Source organism: Botryllus schlosseri, chromosome 8 (assembly GCF_051294905.1).
Source record: "Botryllus schlosseri isolate E-star chromosome 8, Bs_hap1, whole genome shotgun sequence".
In the NCBI taxonomy this organism is placed as follows: Eukaryota; Metazoa; Chordata; class Ascidiacea; order Stolidobranchia; family Styelidae; genus Botryllus; species Botryllus schlosseri.
Genome location: NC_137243.1, coordinates 16,811,384 through 16,819,363, shown reverse-complemented (window position 1 = coordinate 16,819,363; position 7,980 = coordinate 16,811,384).

Sequence of the window (7,980 nt, the reverse complement as noted above, 5' to 3'; positions counted from 1 at the left end):
CGCGCCCTCCCCCATTTTATAAGGCCCGTAGTTTGATCGAAGAGCAATACGGAGAAGTGGTGTCGGATCCGGTTTTAACATTTTGCGCGATTAGCAAACGTTAATAAAAAATATGGATGATCGTAAAAATATCACATAGTGTAGCATTATTTTTGGGAAATAAAGGCATTACTTCACTTGCTTTTATACTTAAACTCAACATGTATGTTCTCCAGAAAAAACAACGGAAACTAATTAGAACTCAAAGTATGATACTGGGAATTGAAAGAGAATATTAATATTACTTCTAAAAAGCGGAAAATATATTTCGTGTCTTTTGTCCAGAAAGTTACAACAGTGATCTGCTAAAAGAGGTGTAAAGTTAAGAAAAAGTCAGAGTCCACTTTCCAAATTAGGACACGCCACGGGCTGCTAGACTACGATATGATAGGTAAATGCGGGATTGCGAAAGTGTAGTTTCAAACGCTATGATGAGGCATATTTACTGAGATGAAATATTTCATATGGGAGACAATGCGGTGTGAACGGAACCACGCAACCCGCTACCTAAATTATATTCACCGATACGTTCGTGAAATCATATTAGTCTACTGTGCGCGAAGCGCGACGAAAATTATGGGCTTTACTCAACTTTTATTAAAATTGAATGTTTATACTCCGTGACAACAGCCCCGAAATTCCTCAGGCTATCTTCCTGATTGTAGGATTAAACTACTTCTACTTGACAAACTGAAAATAGCGATCAGTAAGTGAGTAAGTAGATCATAAAATATTACCAAGTAGAAGTAGAAGTAGCTGGACATTAGATCTACTTGAGTAAGTACCTAAGAAACGGAAAACGACTTGAGTACTTCAAAAAAGTAGAAGTACTGCGTTACTGACCACCACTGGAAAATCGCGCTATATTGGTTGAAAATAATGATTAAAAAATTTGCTCATTTTCGATATAGCTACTTGCCCGGTCTGAAAGTGGGCTGGAGCGAGATCACAAGCCTATCTTTCCACGTGCAATGGCAGAGTTAACTATGCCTGATGTAACCGCAAATGTTACTTGTATCCAGTGATGTAAAATCGGTCAGATCTAAGATTCAAAAATCAACTCAAAAGCCCGAAAACATTGGATGCATATTAGACGCCCTTGAATCGAAAACTGACGGAAAATCTATTGGAATGTGGCAATATCAACACATCTTTTTCAAAATGTAGCGTAGGTAGACCTGTCCGTTACCTAACAGACGAATTGTGTTGTTAGAGATTTCGATTTCCTCGTAATGTGTGAGTATTAGGCGGAGCAAGCAAGCACCTTAATCGCACGGATTTGGTTTTAATGATACAGTAAAGATATGAAGTCAAGACTGACCCCGTACGCCCGTTCGATTTTTTGCATCAGAAGACGATATCAATGTCATTGATTGGTTGAATAAGCATCATTCGCTGACTACGTATATATCGCTCGTGATGTTGTGTGATTGCGGGTCAAGCTCACAGCAGACAGTCACTAAATATTCACAAACGGAAAGCTGTTTTTTCCGAGAAAATTTTTGCAACAAAGCAAGTAAAACTTTTAAGGTTGTCGAGGTGCATGGTGCATGCTCGTTTAGCGTTGATTTTTTCTATGCTGCCAGCACCATGCATAGAGTGGCCCGCAGTTGACATGCAATAAATTCGAGCCAAAGATCTTTTAATGGAGTGAAAATTACAATTTACCAAAAGGTTCACAGTGCAGAACCTACCAAGGTTCTGTTGTGAACGCGAACCTCTAAATTTCCGAGGTTCACACACAGAACGCGAACGTGAACCTCACGTTCACACCATCCCTATTTTATTATCTCTTGCCGTTGGTAGTAAGTGTAAATTAGTAAAGTAGTAAATGCTCTATGCCAGGGCTCTTCAACCGAGTGTATCGTACACCCCATGATGTATCATAATTTTTAAATGGTGTACCACTCGGATGGGGTGTACTGAGGTGTACCAGATCTGCATTACAATGAATCGATGACTAATGACTATCTATCACAGTGGTTCTTAACCTTTTTCCTCCAGCGCCCCCTTTCAAAATTATCGCGCTCCAGCGCCCCCCCCCCCCCAACTTCATAATGTAAGGAATGTAATAAAGACAATGAGTAAGAGGGAGGGCCGTGACAGCACTTCGTCAACCCCCTAAAAACGATTGCCTTGGGCACCCATAGCGTGATAAACCGAACTTCTGAGGGCTTCGCCCCCTCGAACCCCCTATCGTGATTTCGATGGTCAGCAAATTTTGTGTGGCCTGGTCGCCCTATAGGTACCAAAATTTTTTATAATGTATGAATGAATAGGTGGTAACTACATATATAAGTCGCGATAAACTGAGTGAGCTGTTGCATAGGAAGATAAAGGGCACGTAATAAATAATTAAACATATTCGGGCGTGCCCGCAGGTACAATTATTCGTTACCAGGGCCGTAACAGCGCTTCGTCAGCCCCCCCCCCCCAACAAAAAACGTTGGTCCTGGACCCCCATCGGGTGATAAACCAAGCTTCCGGGGGACTTCACTCCCAGACCACCATTAGGCTGTCCTCTATTTGCTGAAAGCCTATTAGGTATCTACATTGGGTGTCCATTTACTGAGGCAGCTATTCTCGCCTAGTCGCGCGAAGCGCGAAAAATTTCACTAATTAATGATTGAATTGGTCAATATCATCGGGAATTGCATGTAAATTGAGATTAATTTTTATCCTCTCTCTGCTCACGTAAACACATTTACCGGTAGAGCTGAGTGAGGTGCAATGTTCCCTCTAAGCTGCGCACGTGCGCAGTGCTGGCACGGTCTCTGCGCACAGAAAATCTACGTTGCTCACAACAAATCCGAAGTTATTACCTTTTTTTAGTCGATACGCACTGTTGTCCAGGGGTCAGCGCAGTGAGTCGTTGAGTGTGCGCAGATTCATCAAAACTTAAAGCGAACATTGTGAGGTTTCTTGGAAACTGTAGGGCCCGTTACTAATAACTAAACATACTCGGGCGGGCGAACCCGTTGGTATGACTTCGTTGCATGATGTTATTTCGTGACCCCCTGTCTGCAATACGGCCGTAAACCAAGCTTTACGCTGATTGGTCGAGAGACAATGGCCATGGATACGACGCAGCAACGGAGGACGCTGCATTTACTTCAACATGTAGTCGGCACTACGATGTATTCCTATAGCCGTGTAGACTGTATAAAAACGACAAGATTACAGTTAAATGTTTATTTCTTCATCAATAATGAAATTAGGAAAGGAAATAAAATATTTAATAACATATACTGAAATATAATGCCGAAATACTACTGTGTTTATGAATGCAGTGCCACTAATGGCAATGAACTGGGGAAGAACAGATTTTTCCATTCATTTCCTTCCAACGCAAAGGCCAAGAAGGCTTGGGAATGCAGAGTAAGAAGGCAGGATTTCAAGCCTACTTCCACAAGCTTCATTTACTCCTCATCGCCGACCTCACTGCAGTTGCACTGACTTAAAAAGCCCAGAAATCACAGTGAGGCGAGCTACAAGTCGGCAGCTAAAGAGCCGATGAATCGCGAGCCGATGCATGAGAGAGTGGAAAGAATGTCAAAGACAAGAATAAATGCATTGATCAGTTCGAATACTGTCATGTCGTGGAGCACAAAGCCTTAAACAGGCTGAAAGCACCACAGTTGTGTACAATAATAATAATAATTTGCTCCTACCAATTTTGCAAGGAAGATTTTGCTGCTAGTGCATTATAGATATACCAATACAGTCACGTCTAAAGAGAGGTGCGATTCCCAGTCGCAATCTCCGTGGTGAAGCAGAAGATTATCCGCATTGCAAAGAGGCGGACCCTGAACTCCATGCCGTGTCAACTGTCTTCCTGCAATGTTGTGGATGCTGCACATGCAAATCTTACATTGTCATCTGGTGATCCTGATCTAGAATCGCCATCGTGTAGCCTTGAAATGGAATCTTCAAATCCATCACCTGAATCTTAGGGTGAGAAGCCATAGAAGTCAGTCATATGCAGATTAGCTACCTAAGCCCACAGAACATCAGAACAGAGAGGATGTGCAGAATGGGGTAAATACATAGGGCTCTTCGACTCACAAGTAGCAATTTTGGTAGGATTTTGGACTGCTTTGAGGGGAACAAGACAGCATGTACTCCATATGCAACATCTCTTTTCAAATCACTTCAATGACAGTACAGTATCAACTGGTATTCAATATTGTGGGGGTTATTGCACGAAGAAAGCGCCATTCAAGACTACTAAGCATCACGCATGTGAATGTAGCAAAGATTGGTCATGTTCTTTTTCCATATGGATATCTGGGTGCTTCACATGATAGAGTGATTCTAGCTGAGCAGACCTCATCTGCACTGGTGTGCTTGAGGTATCGTAACAGCACATGCAATGAGTTCATGAAATTTGAACTTGGGCAGAAATCACAGGAAAGTAGTTTTTATTTGACTGCTGCTAGATAATTACAAGTAAATCACTCTTATTGGCATCAAATTCAGGCCCAAATGTATGCCACAAATAGTCCTGCCTTCTTATACTCTGCCTTCCCAAGCCTTTCTGTCCTTTGCGTTGGAAGAAAATAAATGGAAAGATCTGTTCTTCCCCAGTTCATTGCCATTGGTGGCACTGCATTCATAAACACAGTAGTATTTCGGCATTATATTTCAGTATATGTTATTAAATATTTTATTTCCTTTCCTAATTTCATTATTGATGAAGAAATAAACATTTAACTGTAATCTTGTCGTTTTTATACAGTCTGCACGGCTATAGGAATACATCGTAGTGCCGACTATACGTTGAAGTAAATGCAGCGTCCTCCGTTGCTGCGTCGTATCCATGGCCATTGTCTCTCGACCAATCAGCGTAAAGTTTGGTTTACGGCCGTATATCAAAAATTATAGAATCGCTCAACGGGGATATCGCCCAACAGGAATATCCCTGTCGCCCAATCGTACTAAACTAAAAGACGCACACCATTTCAGATTGGTATTTCTTCACTGACATACGTCTTCTGGGGTTCAGATTGCGCCAAGACAGGAACATTCGGTGTCAGTCATTTAGGCGCCCATGGACAATTAAGCCTATATGTATTTTGAAGGCTATATGTAACGAAGTTTTCGGTGTTAATTTGCTCTGAATACTCATTAAGGATATGTTCTATCACCACATCATCTACTGCGAAGCCATTTTTCTCCAGCGCCCCCCATACCGCCCCCCTGAGCCCAGCGCCCCCAATATCGCCCCCTGAGCGTTTCCGCCCCCCTTCAAAATCGCCAGCGCCCCCTGGGGGGCGATGGGGGCAAGGTTAAGAACCACTGATCTATCACAACAGACAGAACAGAACAGGTTGATTGGATGGGTAATATCGTACAGTTTACATATCAACTGTATACAGCCCGTAAATTGCATTCCTTTTGTCATGTCATATATAGGAAAATTTTTCTCTTTATCATACAACTGTTGGTATTGGACTTATTGGTTCCTTTTGCAGCCGAACAGGATGGAGTTAGCATGTTTTCAGCTTTCGAAATCTATCTATATAGATTATCGTGGAACAGACAGATCAGACATTTTGAATTCGTACTTCCTGCGATAAGCTTGTAAATAGAGCAGTGCACATAATTGCATAGGGGCATAGCCAGGACTTGTCGGTGGTCGATTTGAGAACCAGCACCGTGTTTGATGGTGTTCCTGCAACCTCGATCCCTGCTGAGTATTTTGCACTTCCTGTATGTTGCAGCCTTGCTAATCCTTATTCGATTAGGCCAGAAGCGGCCAACCTGCGGACGTATGGCCGGTTGCAGCCGTAAAACCATAATTATGCGGTCGTGCGTTCGTGGGCGTCATTATGCAATTAGAATTTACCAATTCGTTCCCAAATCTTTCGGAGGTTTCAATTGAACCTAAAAAATTTCTTGACGCTTAGCGCGATTCAGGGAGACTTGGATTTTTCGTTTTTAATGCCCTTGCCATCTGAGCCCCACCGTACAAATGCGAACCGCAGAGGGAAATGATGCGCCCGATAAATAAATACCACGTTGGAATCGTGTGCATCTCACGAATGAAGGTTGTTCTGGTACGTTTGGGCGATTCCAATATATTTTGATCATATCGACAATGCCGATGGGAGGTCAAGAAATAACAGCATACAGCAAACTGATTAATAAAAAGCGAAAGATGAATCATCATTAATTTTATGCCCAAATTTTTCGAATACACCTCTTCCTTCAGACCTGCCGGTTAATTTATTTACGCGGCCTCGCCCGGGAATGAATAGAATTTTGACAGTAATATGTGAAGCTACCATTATTAATGACGAAATTCATACTAGAAACCGAATCGCAACAGCTTTGCACTTATGCATCATTGGGATGGCATAGAGGGGTTATGCAAGACTTAGAAAGCCATACAAGGCTATATCTGCACCACTCATGTTATGCATATGCACAGATCGTGTGTTATGTATATCATGAGTCGGTGTATATGCCGCAAAAACTTCGAGGACAAATATTAACTACGTCCCCTCCTTGCTTATCATAAGTACTTTTTTAAGAGGATTTGTCCTCTTTTTGCAGTGGATTGAAAGTGTCCTCGGATGACGCCTAAATGTCCTCTCTTTCGGAATTTGTTCTCCTTTTTTAGAAGAAGTGTTAAAATGCGATCGAAGTCTGGACTCCGATGCAGCGAACGCTACAGTTGACAAGGCAATCAACGAAAAATACGGCGCGGCGGATATTTTGGGAGTAGATATAGTACAGATAGCCTCTTTTTCTAGTGAGCACCGCTGAAATGCGGTAACGTGGGTAATTTTGGAGTCTAGTTGGAAAGATGACCTTACTTAGTCAACACAATACTATATATTGGTCGAAAAATTTCCAAAATCGCCGTTATTCTTTTCCGGTACTAGAGCTTTCAAAATTTTTGAAACGTCTGCTCTTTTTCGGATCTCAAAATATGATAACCCTGCTATCTGTTATGTGAAGTTCTTGAAATAAAAGTTTGCATTCAGTTAGTCAGTGGCAGTTCATCTTAAGTAATTCATAAACCGCGGGAACACTGCACTGGGCTGCTGATCGTGTATAATGAAGACCCCATAAATAGGTTCGTGTGTATTAAATATTAGATATATATGTAGTGTACCCGTAAAATGAAAGGATATGGCCATGTCCGTATTCGAGGATATTTCGCCATGCCGTCAATCTCAACAATATTGCTATGTCAGTGCTATTAAATTCTTTCGGCTAAGTGGCGGTACGTGGGGCAAAATTTCAGTGATTAAGTGACGTAACAGATGTATTGTTTCGTTGTCAACGAACGACATCAGAGCCATCATACACTATTAGGCATCGCTTCTCGAAATGTTGATTGATAACAGTTTTTTTAATTAGAGAAATCACGAGGGAGTTTCGCTTCATAACATCTAAAACAGTGGTTCCCAACCTTTTTGTTATCACGGACCTCTCTTAACAAATTATTAATTCTGCGCGCCCCTGCCTAAATATTGCCTGTTAAAATATTGCCTATTTTATTACACTATCGATTTGATCTTTGCAATAATTATGCTACTCAACTACTATACTGTGTCAAATTGTTGTTGTTTTTGTTGTGGTTGTTGAAGGAAGAAAGAACAACATAACGAAAGAAGAAAATTTGAATGCACCATTTGCATGAAATTTAGACAAGAATTGACATAATACTAAAATAAAGAAATTGAAAAAATTGGTAAAACATATAAATAAAAACACAGGGTGACGAACTACCCGCTACATCTGCACAAAAGGAGAAGAAGACCAGGGCCGAGAAATGAAAGTAAAAACAAAAATTCTTCAAGGTATTACGAACCCCCAAATGATTCCTCACGGAATCCCAAGGGGTCCGTGGACCTCAGGTTGGGAGCCACTGATCTAAAATTTCAGGACTCACATAATCAGAATGGCAGTCTTAGATGATATATTCTA